At 33.9% G+C, this 19,025-nt stretch overlaps 1 long non-coding RNA gene across 1 annotated transcript in view; it reads left to right on the top strand.

Moving 5' to 3' along the window:
- The window catches only part of LOC102165048 (uncharacterized), a 1,242,341-nt gene extending 1,223,791 nt beyond the window's left edge, over positions 1–18,550 (top strand). The window contains exon 8 of the long non-coding RNA XR_014827982.1: positions 17,106–18,550. This is a non-coding gene — a long non-coding RNA (uncharacterized LOC102165048). The remainder of the gene's footprint in view (positions 1–17,105) is intronic.
- The last annotated feature ends 475 nt before the right edge of the window (positions 18,551–19,025 follow it).

Here is a 19,025-nt window from a genome sequence, read left to right on the forward strand (position 1 = left end):
AAACAAGGTCTAAAGTTTTTCACTATATTTCTAAATACTTCTTTTCTTAAATTTTATTCAGTTATCACTTTGCTAGTAGAAAAAAAAAATTTTCCTCAGTTTGTACCTTTTATGGGCTCAGTGACATACTCCTTATTTCAAGTTTTTCTAGCTCTTTAGTCCTGTATAGTATTTCAAAAGCAATTACACATGATTAAGTCAATTCACTGTGGTTTTCCTTCTATGATTAGCCTGCCTTTTAGAGTTGTATATGCTTAAATATTCCAACTATTCTTTAACATATTTCTTACCATAGACAGCTGGCAAGGCTCTTATTATATTTTAATTATACATATTTCTCTTCCTCATGTTCTTGTCCAAAGAAGATATATAAGTTAAGAATCCTTCATTCTAATATTGTCATTATGTTCATGAATGTCTTCACTCAGAACCCAGGCTGTTTCTCCCTGCTACAGAGTAAAAGTCTGAAAGTTGTTAATTATTATCACCTCTTTAACTTTATTTGTTTTATTTACTCTTTGACAGGGAACATTTATACAAATATAACTATTTCATTTTGTCCTCTTCAGACTTCCCACATCCATGTGGCAATATTTACCACCAATTCTTCTCAAAAAACTTCACCAATAATTTCACCATCAATCCACTTGCCCCTTGAGAGACATTCCTCTCCTATCAAAAATGTCTAAAGCATGGAGTTCCCGTCGTGGCGTAGTGGTTAACGAATCCGACTAGGAACCATGAGGTTGCGGGTTCGGTCCCTGCCCTTGCTCAGTGGGTTAACGATCCGGCGTTGCCGTGAGCTGTGGTGTAGGTTGCAGACGCGGCTCGGATCCCGCGTTGCTGTGGCTCTGGCGTAGGCCGGTGGCTACAGCTCCGATTCGACCCCTAGCCTGGGAACCTCCATATGCCGCGGGAGCGGCCCTAGAAAAGGCAAAAAGACAAAAAAAAAAAAAAAAAAAAAAAAATGTCTAAAGCAGCAATCACACAAGAAGATTTAATCATTAAAATATTTCTATTCAGTTAAATTTCTAGAAAGGGAAGGACAGCCAAGTTCAGACAGGAAAGGTCGAGATGTTGGCAAAATGATGTGGGCTTCGTAGAGAGACTCAACACTTAGATACTGTGTTTGCCTTAAATGTCACAATGTAGTGAATCCATATTTCTGCAGTTAGAAGCCTTTCGTGTTCATGCTATACTGCATGTGGCAAAGCCTAACACAGATGCTCAGTCAATAGGAGTAAAATAATCTAAATGCTTACATGGTAGTGGTAAGGAGAAGAGAAACTTTTCCATAAAAGCAATAGCTGAAGGAAGTGAGATAACATCCCTTTTTTTAAAGTCAATTTGCCATATAATATAACCTAATTATAGGAGTAAAACTGATCACATCCATAGTCCCAGCCAATATGCAGGATGTTTATACCATGGAGCAGGTACTGCCAGACCCTCCTGAGAATTCTGCTCATTGTAAAGTGGAGAAATTAGAATATTTATCACCATGTAATCTTATGGTAGGAATTAATGGGGTGATTTCTGTAGTGCCTGGTAGGAAATACTCAATAAAAGTCACTATTATTATTCGTAAACACATCGAGGATGTTAAATTAATCCATCAATATTTAGAAAATTTCTTGTTTTCTCAAAGACTCAATTTTATATGAACATTATTGACTCCAAAAGCAAGAATTAAGTGTCGGTGTGCTTATGACATGTACTTTAGAGTCTGTTGTAAGTAATTCAGTGAAGTCCCTAGCATAAGAGCTCACAGAAATGTATACATACAAGAGCCATTTATTTACTCGGTGAAGTACAGGCAACTAAACAGTTGAAACTAAGTGCTAAATCTATGTTGACAGTTTCCTTAGCTGCCTTGTCCGTATTCCATTTTACATTCTACCTTGTTAACCTAGTTGAGGCTTTGTTTATAGATCTTAGACCTTTGTTTTCATTTGTTTGTTTGCCTTTGCTTCCTGGTGTCCTATCTTAAGCTAGATACCATAGAAAGTATGGTTCACATTTGTCCAAACATGAGATATTTAGGACAGATAATAAGCTACTGGTGAGATACAATGGAAGAAGTATTTCTTTCCTGAGGCAATCAAGACAAAATTTCAAAAGGTCTTCAAACAACAGAAGTTTGCTTATAGACAACTCATTATTGCATCTCAGCCAGCTTAATATCAATTCATTAAGTCAGCTTAATACCCTAATCTTTCCAATCCAAATGTATTTTATGCCAACAGCTACCAAGATATGGAAATTATAACTTTCAACACATTGCAAAATATTTTACTTAAAGATGGCAGTAAGTGTGAAGGGCATAGTGGTGGCACATCCTATTAACACTAGCTCCTGAAATGAAAATGGTTGTTACTGATATTATTTAAGGAAGACTTTAAAAAATTATTATTATTATTATTTTGCATGGCTGCACCCAGAACATAAGGAGGTTCTCAGGCCAGGGACTGAATCCAAGCCACAGCTGTGATCTACACTGCAGCTCTGGCAATGCTGGATCCTTTAACCCACTAAAAGACTGAACCCGTGCCTCTGCAGCAACCTGATTCTTAACCCACTCCACCAAAGTAGGAACTCCAGGAATGTTTTTAAAAATCACTAAAGGAGTCTTCACCTTAAATTTAATTACATATTCTTAATGCTTCTCATTATTTTCCATATTAAATCACACATGTATATGATCAAAACTATGTTGTACTTATCTATGTTTATCTGGGTATTCAGCAAAGGCTGGTGTGGGCAATTCCTGGTGTAGTAGCCATGGGCCACTATTGCATCCTTAATGAGAGCACAAGTGTGTCTAGATATTCCATTAGAAAAATATTCTTCTATAGAAATAACCCATAGGAAAACAATCTCTGGACAGATTTAATTCAAATAAGGAGGCTTGGTAAAGAAAATGTTGTCCCCAGAAACAGTTGTCTTAGTACCAAGGTACACAGACAATTAAGGATTCAAAATGTTGTCTCAATAAAGTTAACCACATAAACTTACATTTTGACCAAAGGAATGAAATAATTAAAACTGACTTGGGCAGCTAACACTTAGCTGATTTCAATAGTGATCAATTACTTTATGGGGCTGCTTTTAGTGGGCTTTCTCTTATGCAATCTTAGTTAAGGTTTAGATATTATATTAACCAAGTATCCTTGCTCATAAAGTGATAGAGCTTACATAGTTTCTCATGTAAAGATGCTTACTTCTCGATAATTGTTTTTTCAAACATAAAAAGAGATGTGTAATATTTCATGCACCATCAATGCTCTATCCTAGTTGTAACTTTGGGCACCGATTTCTTTTAACCAGTTAAAACCATGTAATACTCAGCCTGTCAGAGACCCATTTTTGATTTTACAAGTGTTGTTAGTATTTCCTGGTTACAGGGTACATTATGCCTCAATGAATGTGGCATGAATTTGGCTGTATCTTTGTCCTAACAGAAATGTATGTGAACAACTGAAAATACTGGTTTTTAACATGTTTCTAGTGTTACGGCTCTGCTCACTAGAAGAGCAGTCTTCCCAAAGCAGTAATACAATAGATGGCTGAAGTCAAGGAGCCTACCTAGTGAGAACTGACTTAGCATTTCCCCTGGACCTCATACAGTCATAACTTCTTGCCTACTGTTGATTGTAACAGTCTTAGAAAACTGTGTGTTCATTTTCTTCCTTAATCTGTTTAAAGGCAAAGCATGAAAGGTCTGCTAATTTCTAACCAGACCATTCTTTTTTTACCTCCTTTAGTGAAAAGCCCTCAGGTTTTTAAAAATCAGATCAGTAGTGAACAAAATGTTAGTTTATGTATGTTAATTAATGTTTGAAAAGAAAGATGAAGTTCAATAAATATACAATGGCTTATTTAAAAGACATAAGAAATTATGTATTATGATTGACTATTTATTATTAACATTATTATTAGTAGTACTACTCTATTTATTATTAACTCCTCATTAAGTACTATTGCTATAGCCTCCTAAACCAAGGCCTTTCCAATGATGAGGCTGGCAATTCCTCAGGAATTCATTATTATTTTGTTACCAGAAAGGCATTCATATGGATTAGTCTTTTTATTTTTGTTTTGTTAACAGCTTTTTTTTTTTTTTCAGGTTGTTAAATTGCTAGAATGGAAAAAGCATTAAACGTGCAAGTTAGTTTTTGTGCTAGATGACTTTGTAAACCTGTCATTTACATTTCTACTCCAAAATTTCATCTGTAAAATTAGACACTTGCTCCAGACTAGTTCCGAGTTTCCCTAAATGCTGAAACCACATGTATTCCTAGGAAATGAAGCAGAGACATAGATTTCTCATCTAGGCTTTTTTTTTTTTTTCCTATTTCCATAATTATATTTTCTTCTTCATCATTTTGCAGAACATTTATTTCTTAGTGTATTAGGGGTATATCAAAACATGAAAAATTCATGCCCTCACATTTCTTATAGAAAGTTGAATAAATCTGAAGTACTGTGACACCATTAAGAAACTTTAAAAACAGACATCTAGCTATTTCATTTCATTTTGGAATGAGGAAGTATGCAAATTACTTCATAGATAAGTAAAGACACAATAAAAACTAAAATGTAGGACAACATTATAGTGTCTATATTTATTAACACATATGTATTTATCATTGTTTTAAAATAGTTTAAAACTCTAGTGACATTATTGATAAATAATCCACTGTGGAATTAATTACTCATCTCTTCATCCATTAGTTGTTAATTATGTTATATAATGTGGTACTAATAATGACAAAGGCAGGCATACTTTTCATCTTCATTGAAAATACTACTTAATGAAAGAGCAGACAAAATCAAAAGTACAAATAAATCTATAATTAAAAAGTCTGATAAACTCTGATAAGACAGAAAGGAGTTCTTGTTGTGGCTCAGTGGGTTGGGAATCCAACTCGTGTCCATGAGATTGCGGGTTCAATCCCTGGCCTCATTCAGTGGGTGAAGGATCCGGCATTGCTGAGAGCTATGGTGTAGGTCACAGACACTGCTCAGATCTGGCATTGCTATAGATGTGGCATAGGCCAGCATCTACGGCTCCAATTCAACCCATAGTCTGGGAACTTCTATATGCTGCATGTGCAGCCGTAAAAAGTAAACAAACAAACAAACACAAAACAAAGCAAAACTATGAACACATGGAACATAGAGATATGACTAGTATGGAAGAATGGAAGAATTGGTGAAGGTAACTTGTGATGGGGCATTTTACCTTATCTATGAAACATATATGAATAGTGTTAAACTAGGGTATGTGTGTGTATGCGCATGCACTTGTGTGTTTTGGGGAATGAGAGTAAGTCGGAGCCAGAATGAAAACTCTGCCAGATGCCAGACACTGGGCAGGATGATTGGACAGGAATTAGCTTGAAGCTTCCAACATGCAATGCTGACCTGGTCCAAGGATGGGCCCTGAAGGCCAGTTTGGTATAACATGCAACAACTGCTTTCAGAAGAAATTAATGAAGTTTCTAACAGGAAAATACAGTATTTTTTGTTTTTATCTCAAGAGCAATGATCATCTATTAAAAGGTCAGAAAGGGCGACATGATTTGATTTTTGTTTCAGAAATATATTTGCTGGTATGGAGAACTGATCGAAGGCAGTCAAAAGTGGATATGCTGGTAAAAGCAGTCCAGATAAAGAATAATAATAATCAAAATTAGGAAGAAGTATTTACATATAAAACTGACAAAACATGAGGGTGGTTTTGTAGAAAGGATTACTTTATTTTATTTTATTTTTGTCTTTTTAGGGCTGCACCTAGGGCATTTGGAAGTTCCCAGGCTAGGGGTCAAACTGGAGCTATAGCCACCAGCCTACGCCATACCCATAGCAACGCCAGATCCTTAATCCACTGAGTGAGGCCAGGGATAGAACCCATGTTCTCACGGATACTAGTTGGGTTTGTTACTGCTGAGCCACAGTGGAACTCCCAGAAAGGATCTTTTTAAAGGACATATTTTGACACAATACTGAAGAATGAAGTAAACAATATATTATCACAAAAATAACCAAGTAAATTTAGAGATTTGTAAAATAATGGTTTATAAAATATCAGTGTTAAATACAATTAGTCCCGATTTCATATGTGTGTGATGTTGAAATGTATCAGTTTACTGTGCTGTTAATTTCTGTCTCTGTGGAGCTCTTCATAGGGGCCATTAATATTAAAAAAGATTGAAAAAGACATATAGACATTTATACTTTAATGATAAAGAAATATAACTAGGGGGACAATTTGTCACCACTACAAATGTCCCTCTGAAGAAATCTGCAGGTGCATTTCACAGTAACAAGCTTTTTCTACAGCCCCTAGATACTGACACCAACATTAGCATTATAAGCACATAGACTGAATCTGCAGCACTAGGCTAGTTTTCATCATGCATCATGACAACTTACATGGTTCAGAAGTACTTTCTTAGTAGCCTGGCCACATGAAATCACTTTTTTTTTTCCTTTGTTATTCCCTCCCTCCTTTTCTTCCTTCTTTCCTCAACTTCTTATATAGAGACTATTAATCTGGAATAAACATCTGGGACACACATCTCACCTAAAAGGAAGAGCAGCTGTCTGTTTAGATCAGCTTCTTTGGGGGTGGAATGTAGATCAAAGTACAGTGGTGGCTGACCAGTCAGACAGAGAATTATAAAATATGTTTCCTAATCAGAGAGATGTAATGCAGGATGAGAAAGTTTCTCCTTAAAAATGTATGACTATCATTTAGGAAATTACATTAAGAAGCAGAAATATATTGTATTGAAATTTTGGTTAATTGATATGATAGAACATAACACATCAGTATGCCAGAATATCTTCAATTTTACTCACAATTCTCCCATCTATTCTCCCATTCACCTAAATAAGGAAAGCAGAAAAAAGATAGACTTTACCATTAGGACTCTATCAATGTAATACAGTATTGATTAATTATTGACCTTAAGCTAAGAAAGATTTCTTTCAAGCAACTTTGTGTGAAAATGATTACTGATGCCACATATAATGTCAGTTACATTAAGTATTTTTGTCATGTAATCAACATTTATAGTGTGTGTTCCAACTCTGAAGTTAACACTGAGAAAATACTGAATGAATAATAATTTGTACACTTACCAAGGACAATACACACACACACACACACACAACAGAAACATGTAATTAGCATTTCAAAGATCAGTTCTCCCACAAGTAAGAAGTAAAATAAAACCCAGTAAATTCATTTATTGCTTCTAAAACAAAAAAACTTGACTTGCATTCCATTGCAGCCACAATCCTTATTTTCCAAACACCAAATCTTCATCCGCTCAGTCCTATACAGTCTAACCTGAACTGCACCAAAGAAGCAACTTGAATTTTGCATCTCTTCCTTCACTTTCTCTTCTCACATGTAGGCAAACATCAAATTAGCCATCAAGTCCTATTAATATATCTTTTATAATTTTGCTGACAGGCATCTTACTCTTTCCATATCCACTGCCACATATTTGGACAATTATCAATTTAACTTTACTATTACACAGAACTGTAATTTTCACCTATTTCATTGGTTTCCTCCTCCAATTGGCAACAAACTCAAAATGAAAACTGCAAACTCCAGAATAAGCTCTTACAATACACTTTGATTACATCAGTTTTTCATTTAAAAAAGAAAGACAACAAATCAAGAACAGAAGTGTGTACAAACAAAATCCTCTCAAAATTCTCACATTGATAAGTTTAGGTTTTTAATCTAAAACAAATTTTAATAGTGTAAGAATTTCCTGGAGGTGTTTAAAAAAACCCTCAGAATCAGACATTCTCATTAAATTGGTCTGGTGAAGATCATGGGAATCTACGCTATGTCAAGTACTTTAAGAGATTCTAACAAAACTGGGTCTAGACTACAATGAACCTTAATTCAAAGTCTTCTCACTTTTAAGTTTTGTGAAAAAATCTGCTCTTGCTAATAAAAAGGTATTTTCATTTTTCTGACTCTGTTACTATGCTAGTCCATTTACCTAGATTTTATTTTCCACATTTCTTAATCCCCTGCCAATCTCAAAATCCTCTCATTTTCATATACACCATAAAGTCTTCCCCAATTATTCCCAGCCAAAATTAACCTCTATTGTACAGTTGTAGTTTTAGTTTCATATGACATTCATTATATACTGCTTACATAGTTCTCTTTTACTACATAACAAATGAACACAGGCTTAGCAGCTCAAGACAACACCCACATATAAGTCACAGTTCTTACATCAGAGTCCAGTACAGTGGCTGAGTTCTCTACATTGGCTGCAATCAGGGTGTCATATGGAGCTCAGGGTCCACTTCCAAGCTCATTCACTTCATTGGCAGAATTCAGTTCCTGGCATTTTTGATACCAAAATCCTTGTTTCCTTGCTGGCTGTCAGCCAGGAACACTCACAGATTCTGGAGGCTGCACTCATGCCCTTACATCATAGCCCCCTTTTTCTTAGTAAAGGAGAATCTCCTTCATGTCAAATCTGTCTCACTCTTCTAATATCTTTGAATTCCTTTCCTTACTAGTTGGAGAAAATATCTACTCTTAGAGGGTTCATGTGATTAGATCAAGCCCACTTGGATAATTACCCTAGCTTAAATTCAACTGTGCCATTTAATATAATCTAATTATGGGAGTGAAATGCTTTTACCTAACAATTCCAGGGATTATGCAAAGCATATATACCAAAGGGCTGGGAAATCTTAAGGGATAACTTGATATCTTAGGATTCTGCTTGTTATTCCTCTTGAAACGTGTATTTATTTTACTCCTTCTTACAGATAAGCTCTTGAAGCTCAAGGATAATGTATAATAAAAAAATTATACACTTTTTTTTTTGGCTATCAGAAATCATCTATCCTAATCCTTCACACACAATAAACAATTGTTGAATGAATGGGCTCTTCCTGTGATAACTTCTTTCTGATGCATTACATTTAAATGAATTAATAGCATTGGGCCTAGAAAAATTCACTTTGGAAGAGATTGAAGCAGTTAGGAACCCAAAACACTGAGTTCTTTATTTTTTTCATTTAGTGAAGAATAATAATACCATCAATTGAAGTTCTTTGGTATCAGAAGACATAGGTAAATAAATGAACAATTTATTAGTGTATTGTGGGATAACTTTTACATGTGATATAATGTTTGGGTAACTGCAGTCTTCAAATGAGGAAAAAAGAAGAAAAAAAGAGAAATAATCTTTGTATTAATAATGAACTAAAATTTCCCAAATTTGATGAAGACAATAAACTCAGATATTGAAGGAATTTGATGAACTCCAAGTGTAAGAAAAACGAAGAAAATCACACAAGGAGCAATATAAAGGCATTTCTTAAAATGTGTGAAAAAAATTCTTGAAGACAAATATTAAAAGCATCCAGAGTATTAGATACACTGGAAATAAATAGATTTTTTAAGTAAGAAGTTTTAACTATAAAAATTTAAGAAATAACTTTACTGAAAAATTCTACCCAACATTCCTTAAGAAGGAAATAATACTAATTCTATGTGATTGAGTAGACAATCTTGAAGTGACAGGAACACTTCCCTACTCATTTTATGTGGCCACAACCTAATTTTAAAACCAGAAAAAAAATCTGAGAGAAAAAAACAGATCATATATACTTCATGAATATATGCAAAATTTCTCAACAATAATAGCAAATGGAATCTAAAAGCATCTAAACATATAGAACCTAATGACAAATTGGGATATATGCCAGGCATAAAAGGTTGGATCAACCTTTGAAAATCCATCAAGGTAATAAATTCTAATGCCAATAGATTAAAAAAGAAAAAGCATACGATTATCTCAGTACGTGCATAAACACCCTGTGTCAAATTCAATGTCAATTCCTAATAAAATTTTTTAGCAAACTGAATAAATGGGAACTTCCTCAACATGATACAAAACAATTATAAAAAATTATTGCTAACATCATATTTAATGATGACTGCATGAATTCTCCCCCCTATAGTCAAGCACTAGGCAAAAATGTCCACTCTTAATACTTCTAATGTATCATGGCACAAAAGTTCCTAACCAAAGCAACAATCAAAGAACAAGTGATAAAAGCCATTGAGCTTGAAAATCAGAAGCTAAAATAAAATTTATTGCCATATGATATTATCACATCTATAAAACTCTAAAGAATCTAGACAAAGCTAATAATCAGTAAGTTTAGCAATGGAAGAGGCTACAAGATCAACATGTGAAATCAATTTTATTACTGTATACTGACAATGAACAAAAATCAAAGTATGTAAGTTACTATTTACAATAGGGTAAAAAATCATTGAATAAATAAAAAAATCTTAAACATATAAGATCTGTACTTTGAAAGTTTATAGAATGTTCCTAAGAGAAGTTAAAGAAAAAGAAACTGAGTACTGTAATGTCTTCATGGGTCAGAATACTCAATATTGTTTAGATATCAGTTCTCTACATCTATGAAGACTATGAAATTATAATCAACACTCCATTAGGGGTTTTTCCTCTAGAAATTGATATTCTAATTCTAAAATTTATACAGAAATTTAAAATTTGTATGGAAAGGCCCCCAAATAGCCAAAGTAGCTTTGTGAATAAAAGCACCAAAAGCAAACTGAGTTGAAAGAATTAAACTACTCAATTTCAAGACTTATTACAAAGTATAGTATTCAAACCATTTGTGATATTGGTGTAAAGATGGAAAAGTAAATAAATAGAACAGAGAGCCCAGAAATAAATCCACACATATATGGTCCAATAATCTTTGATAGAGGTACAAAGGTACTTAACGGGAGAATGAATTATCATTTCAACATATGGTACTGGAAGAATTGGATAATAATATGCAAAAAGATAAACTTCATATCTCATACCAGATACACAAATTAATTCAAAATCAATCATAGACCTAAATATAACACCCCAAACTATAACACTGTTGGAAGAAAATATTGGAGAAAATAACAGTGGCCTTTCAGAAGGCTAAAATTTCTTATGTATGGCATATGAAGTATAATCCATAAAGGAAAAGTTGAAAATTTGAACTTAATCAAAAGTAAGAACTTCTGCTTGTAAAAACTTTTAAGAGAATGAATAAGACATTAATTTGAAGAAAATATCTTCTATTCTCATATCTGCTAAATTACTTTTTTTTTCCAGAATATAGAACAATCTCTAAAGCCCAATAAGAAAATGTAGAGAGTAATAATAAAATGAGTAAAAGATAATTTACAAGGAATTGGCAAGCAAATAAGCACATGGAAAGAAGTCCATTAATCTATATCTGTATCTATATCCATCTCCATCTCTCTCTCTCTCTCTCTCTCTCTCTCTAGCTCTAGCTATCCATCTCTATCTCTTTCTATCCATTGGAGAAAATAACAGTATGTCTATACAAAGATATAAAAAATTTGTATACAAATGATCAGAGCAGATTTATTTGTGGTAGTCAAAAACTAGAGACAACTCAAAATTCTGGCAACAGAAGAATTTATAAACACATTTTGTTGTTTCCATATGATTGAAGACTAATCAACAATTAAAAATAAAAAATATTTATACATGTAATTATACAGATAACTTTTAAGACAATTTTTCTGAATGGAGGATGCTGGATTCCAAGCACTGGAGGAACAGGCTAAGCAAATATTTGAGAGAAATTCCTTGATAAAACCCAGCTATAAATTTTTCTGAATGGAAGATGTTGGACCCCAAGCACTGGAGGAACAGGCTAAGCAACTACTTGAGAGAAATTCCTTGATAAAACCCAGCTATAAAAGAGTGAGCACAGAGTGAGCGAGCCACCAAAACCATTGTTAGGCATTTGAGGTTTTTACAGATTACAGGCCACTACTAGCTCAATGTAGAGGGAGTGGCAAAAGTGCTAAAGAGACCCCTGAGAAACAGAAAGTAGGGAATATGGTGGGAAAGCAAAGAGAATGTCCCAGCAAAAGAAAAACCTGGCATCTGGGCTACAACACCTGGAGAGACACTCCACAGTTCCAAAAAAATTGGCCATTTTTATATTAAATACAAGCCAATTTCTGGAATCTCAGCAGGATTTAGAACCTACAGATTGTGTATGGGAAATTCATGATTCCACTCTCAAAACATTTGAAACCGATGGTGAAATAAATAAAACTAAAACTTTAAAAGAACCTGCTAAACTACAGATCATCTTTTTTTTAGATCTCAGTTTAGCATCCTGATTCATAGAAGGAATATGTTTCTTTCTGTAGGTAAATACAATTTATTTCAGTCTCTATTGTCATTTTTTTTTTGTTGTTGTATCAAGAGATCTGTAGTATAAGACTGAAAAATTTAACAACATAATTTTACTTAAAATACTATATGGAGGAGTTCCCATCGTGGCACAGTGGTTAACGAATCTGACTAGGAACCATGAGGTTTTAGGTTTGATCCCTGGCCTTGCTCAGTGGTTTAAGGATCCGGCATTGCCGTGAGCTGTGGTGTAGGTCGCAGATATGGCTCGGATCCTATGTTGCTGTGGCTCTGGTGTAGGCTGGCAGCAACAGCTCCGATTAGATCCCTAGCCTGGGAACCTCCATATGCCACTGGTGTGGCCCTAGAAAAGGCAAAAAAAAAAAAAAATACCGTATGGAGGAAAGAGAATGAAGCAGAAGAAATATTTGAAGAGATAATGTTATTGAACATTTAAAAACTGATACATTATGGCAACTCTCGAATCCAAAAATTTCCACAAACACAATCAGAGCAAATAAAACAAAAAATGTATTTAAGTACATCATAATGAAAACACCAAAAAAAAAAAAAAAAAGACAATATGCAGGACTTATAATACTCAAGAGAAAACAGCATAATATTTTCAAGGGGAAAATAGTATCAATGGTGACTTATTTATCCAAAATAATGGAGACAAGAAAACAAGACAATAAAAATAAATTTAAAAATACTAGAAGAAAAAAATGTCATCTAAAATTTTATATCCACTGACTATATCATTCAAAAATTAAGGTGATGATTTCCCATGTGATTCATCAGGTTAAGGGTCTGGCATTGTCACTGCAGTGGCTTGGGTCATGAATTCAATCCCTTGGCATGAATTCAATCCCTGGCCAGGGAACTTCCACATACTGTGGGTGTAACAAAAAAATTAAAAAAAAAAAATTGTGATGAAATAATGAAAATCTCAGGATGACAAAACTGACAGAATAAATGTTTAGTAGACCTATACAAGGGCAAAGAATTTAAAAATAACCTTCAATTTCAGATAAATAAAACCAGATGGAACCTCAATTATGTAAGAAGGAAAAAAACTAGTAAAGGAAATTACCCTACTATAAGGTTCTAAACTGTTTATGCATTAGTATTTTATTATTTAATGGTAGACTACTTTAAGATATAAGCAACATCTTGAAAAAATACACAAGGAGGTATTGTTAAAAAGCAATACAGAAGATAAAACAATGTATTAATAATACTCTCAGAAACATCTAAAAAATGCAAAATAAACAGAACTGAACAGGAAAGATAAGCAGTCTGTTCTGATTATTGTTAAACAAATAGGATAAATATGCAACCAATATCACTTGGGAGACTTGAACTAGATACATCAATTATACCAACTGTAAATGGGTTAAACATTCCAATTAAAATTCTAGGACTAAGAGACTAGATTAGAAAGTGTGTTTTAAAGTAAGAATACTTTGAATTTAGACTTTGGCAGTTGAACAAATGAAGGAAGAAAAACATATATAATGCAAGGAGTAAGTGGAAGGAAACTGGCTCAGAAAATTGGCCTAGTTATATTAGTATAAGACAAAATAGATTTTAAGAAAAATACAGCACATTTTATAATAGTAGAAGGATCAATCCATCTAGAATCCATGGAAAGACTAAATGTATATGTACTTAAAAGAACTTCAAAGATACAAAGTAAAAATTGACAGAATTAAAAGAAGAAAGCAGACAGCTCCATATTTATTGTTGGAGATTTTAGAAAATATATTTCAGCAAGTGATAAAATGAATATATATTTAAAATCAATAAGAATAAAGATTTGGACAATACTGTCATGAGCTAGAAAACTAGAACTATATATTTTTTATAGATCACTATAAGTAACTAACTACAAAATGCATTCTGCTTTCAATTGCTCATGATCCTTCACCAGTGGGAACTATAAAGCTATAAAAAAGTGTCAATATTTATTAAGATATCAAAGTGTCAGTTGTTAAGATACTAAAATCATACAGTATATATTCTATTATCACAACTGTGTTAAATTAGGTATCAATAAGATTTATTGCCAATCCAAGTATTTGTATATTAAACCATAGCCTTCTAAATAACTTATAAATAAAAGAACAAACATAAAACAAAATATTTGAAACTGAATAGTAATAAAATCAATATAAAATTTCTGAAATGTAGCTAAAGTTCTTGGGGAAATACATAACTTTTTATTATTGATTTTTTTAGACTTAGAAAAGACCAAAGAGGTAAATATTTACCATCAATGGTCCTACTTTGAGAGATGCAAATTGAAACCAAAATAAGTAGGTAAAAGAAAATAGTAGAAATGAATTTTTGTTAATCAACAAAATGGAAAAAAATATGGAGAACAGTCAATGATACTAATAGCAGTGTTTTGTTAAAATTAATAAAATTCATAACCTCAAGCTAGAATTATTAAATTAAGAACAAAGGAAAGAAACAAATTACTTATGTCAGGAATAAAGTACTACAACTCACTACATACCCTACTTCATGAGTACTTTACTAATATTTGAGGGTTTATGAGGACAATAAAACACTGATGTAAGCAAAAATTTCTTAGAAATATTCAAAAACACTAATCAGAAAAATATATATAAATCAGAATTCATTAAAACAATATACTTATCAAGAAATCACATTAGAAAATAAATAGAAACCACATAGTGGGAGAAATATTCCCCTAACGTGTGAAAAAGCAGTTGCATCCAGAATATATCAATAATTTTACAAATCAACTGTGAACACACTAGTAATCAAATGAAAATGACCACAATAGCTCCAAATTGGAAATAAATCAATATCCATCAATAGGAGAATGGATACAAAGAAAATGTAGTAGATTAATACCACATGATAACACAGATGAAGCTCTAAAACTTTTATAACAAAGGAAGCCAGATACCAGAGAATAACGCACTCATATAAATCCCTAAAATAAAAAAATATGTATATACGGGGAAAGAAACCAAAAAGTGGTTGTAATGGTGTACTGGATGGGTGAGTGGGGGTAGTACTGATCAGAAAAACTATGAGGGCATCTTTTGGGGAGTTAAAAGTATTCTACATCTTGATTTGTGTGTGGATCACATAGGTGTTTATGATTGTCTGTGCTTATTTTATATTGATTGTACCCAGTTTTTTTCTTTTTGTTTGTTTGTTTTTAGGTCACATTGTGGCATATGGAAGTTCCCGGGCTAGGGGTATAATCAGAGCTGTAGCTGCTGGCCAACACCATAACCATACCAGATCTGAGCCACAACTACCACCTACACTGCAGCTTGTGGCAATGCTGGATCTTTAACCCAGTGAGCAAGGCCAGGGTTGAACCCATATCCGCAAGGATACTATGTCAGGTTCTTAACCTGCTGACCCACAATGGGAACTCCTGTCCTCAATATTTTAAAAGGAAGATATGAAATCACTAAAAAGAAACTAAATGTTTATTAATTAGAGAATGGATAAAATATGATATAATGATACAATTGAAAACCACACAGCAATCAAAATGCTTGAGCTAGAGCTACATGTATGTACATGGATTAATTTCAAATGCTTAATGTTAAGATGAAAAAATAAATAAAAGAAAAACAACATTCAAAGAATACAATGAATATGACATCACATTCATGATAGTGTGTTCCTGTGGTAAGCAGGAGAGGAATAGGATTGAGAATGGGTCACAGATAACCACAGGGGACTCTTTTTTTCTTTTTCAGCTGTCCCCATGGAAGTTCCTGGCCAGAGATCAAATCCAAGCTGGAGCTTCAAGCTACACTGCAGCTGCATCAATGCCAGATCCTTAACTCACTGCCACCAGGCCAGGGATTAAACTGGTATCCTCTACTGAGAAAAGCTGGATCGTTAACCCACTGCACCACAGTGGGAACTCCCATAGTGGACTTTTTAAGAGAAAAAATATATTGCCAACATAAATGTTTTACATATTTTACAAGTTGGTATGGTATGTTTTAAAAGTAATGGACTTACATAATGTTGGAAGTTTACTAATATAGGATTTTAATATTATTTATATAATTCATGTTTAATAGCCTAATTCTCTCTTTTACATATCCATGAAAGGTGTTGCAGCATACTTCTTTCCTTCGTACTTGATTAATTCAATAAATGTATCTGTCATACGAAAAAAATCTGAAACAATTTATACCACCAGCAGACCATGAAAAATCGAACTTTGGTCTCATGATGAAGAGTGCTCATTTTCTCCTAAAGAGAACAATGGGATTGGCATGCAGCATGAATATCTTCTATGGATAGAAAGTTAGTGACCACCAATTAATAACAAAATGACATAAGACCATAGAGTAGAATATGCTATTCATAAAACCTGGAGATCTGCACCTATCATCTTCAGCTGGGACTCCTGAAATGATTCCTCAAATGTCCACAACTGGAGGTCATAATCCAATTATAAACTAGAGTAATAAATACCAGGACACTCCTGGAAATGTGTATCCTGGTCAATCTGAATTTAGCAAGGCAAAAGCTGTGTTGAGCGTGCTTGCACTGCTCTAACAGTGTTCAGCATAACAATGATTAACTAGGGCCTCCCCTGAGATGCTTAATAAGGTAAAGCGGAAAGAGCAGGGAATGGATGTTTAATAATGTTACACAGGCACACCATGGGCTTGAATTAAGTAGCAAGGTCCCTGCCCTTCTGCTTTACTCAGAAAGTTTCACCATGCGGCATAATGAAGGTCTGTTTTCAGCTTGAATACCAATAAACAAACAAACAAATAAAACCCTGAATCTTTCCACCAAGGAAGACTAATTATTTATTTGTTTTTGCAGTGTAAGTCCATTTCCTGACCCAGGTGTTTGGGCTCCTGATTAAGCTGCGCCAATCAGAAGGCCTCTGGGGATTTGGAGTTGAGGTAAGAGATAGAATTACAGTTGCATTATATGTCCAGAATATAGCATGTAAATGTGGGATCTATGAGTAACCCTCTATCATGGGACCTCAGACCCAGAGAGAGACCACCTGCTGAAGAAGAAGGATACAGGAGATGTAGATATGCAAAAAGACAGGATGAGAACGTGAGAAAGTGCTTTGAATTCTAGCATTCCCTTTGTTCACCTGGCTTTAGGAAAATTTTTATTTTCATCCAACACGTTATACTCTGACAGGAATGCAGTCCAAGAACATATCAGGCAAGACTTTGAGAACCCTGGATTGTAAATACTATTCCTACCAAGTAAATGAGTGGCACAGGGATATACAAGAGAAACACAGGGATATATGGTGAAATGTAACACAGAAGGAAGGTCCTCATTTCCTCCTGATTTAAGACATGACCTCAAGAATCCTCCACAGGATAGGAAGAACAGCTTTTAACTGAGAGGTCAACAACTGGATTTTCTCTATATACAAACAAATAGCATTAATTGCAAAATTACTTTGTGCCTGATGCTCCTCCCAATGTTCTGCATCAGTTAAGTAATTTAATTTTTGCATCCACTCATTTGGTAGAGTACTGATTTTATCTGTTTTACAAATGACTCAGTTGAAGATACAAAGCAATTAAAAACCTGGACTAAAGTGACATAACAATTAAAAGCTGAGCAATTATCAAACCAAGGCAATCTCTCTCCTCCTGCATTTGTTCACACATCCACTGGGCTAGCTGTTTCTCATATATCATATGCATGATATTTTTCTTTTTCAATCTATGCCTCTGTGTATAACCCAAGCCAAAGGAAAAAAAATTCAAATGAAATTTTGAAATACACCAAGTCCCAAGAATGAAGCACTGATTTTTCATTATCACATTGTTACAAATAAAACGCCCACTTGTCTAAAGAAATCCTAAAACTAATGTTATAGACTGAATATTTATAGCCTCCCCCACATTCACATTTTGAAACCCTCATCCCCATTGTGATGGTATAAGAGGTGGGGCCTTTGGAAAATAATTATGTCATGAAGGTGGATCCCTCATGAATAAGATTAGTGCCCTTTTAAAAGAGACCCCAGAGAACTCTCTAGCCCTCTTCCTGTGTGAGGACACAATCTATGCAAGACCAAGGAAGCAGATCTTACTAGACCCTAACTCTGTTAGTTCCTTGATCTTGGACTTCCTAAAACTATGAGGAATAAAATTTGTTGCTTGAACCACACAGTTTATGGTAATTTGTTGCAGCAACTTGAACTAAAATAACTAACATCCTAATAACAGTTATCTTGGGGCAGTGCTTAAAGTCCTTCTTATCTTTGTTCTGGTTATACTTGCAAAAAAGGAAAATGTTAAAAAGGCTTCTGTAACTCAATTGCAGTGGAAGTCCATAAAAAAAATATATACAATACAATACAATAAAACAAAAAGGATATTGTTGTGGTATATCTATCACATATGAAACACAGACTTTGAAACTCAGCAAAATATTTTTAATCTAGGCATAGCTCTTGGTATCCATCATCCTGTCTATAATACACAAGAACTTGGATGACTCATGTTCTATTAATTATGTTAATACAAATTTTAAATAACAGTAATAAGCTGTTGAGGAGAAAATAAATGCTATGCATATGGAGAGCCTAATAATTACTCCGGCTTATAGAAAGAGATAGAATGAAACTTATTCATGCTACAAATTGCTAGAGATTGGGCACTGGTATTAGCAGTAGAGAGAAAACAATTTAACAAATAAGGAATTAACCATTGGTACCAGGAGGCAGAGCTCTGTGACCAGATGCCTGGCTTCAAATTGAGG

Source organism: Sus scrofa, chromosome 14, assembly GCF_054392235.1.
Source record: "Sus scrofa isolate SSC_HxYL_T2T_F1_AM1 chromosome 14, Sscrofa_HxYL_maternal_Yorkshire_Landrace_v2.0, whole genome shotgun sequence".
NCBI lineage: Eukaryota > Metazoa > Chordata > Mammalia > Artiodactyla > Suidae > Sus > Sus scrofa.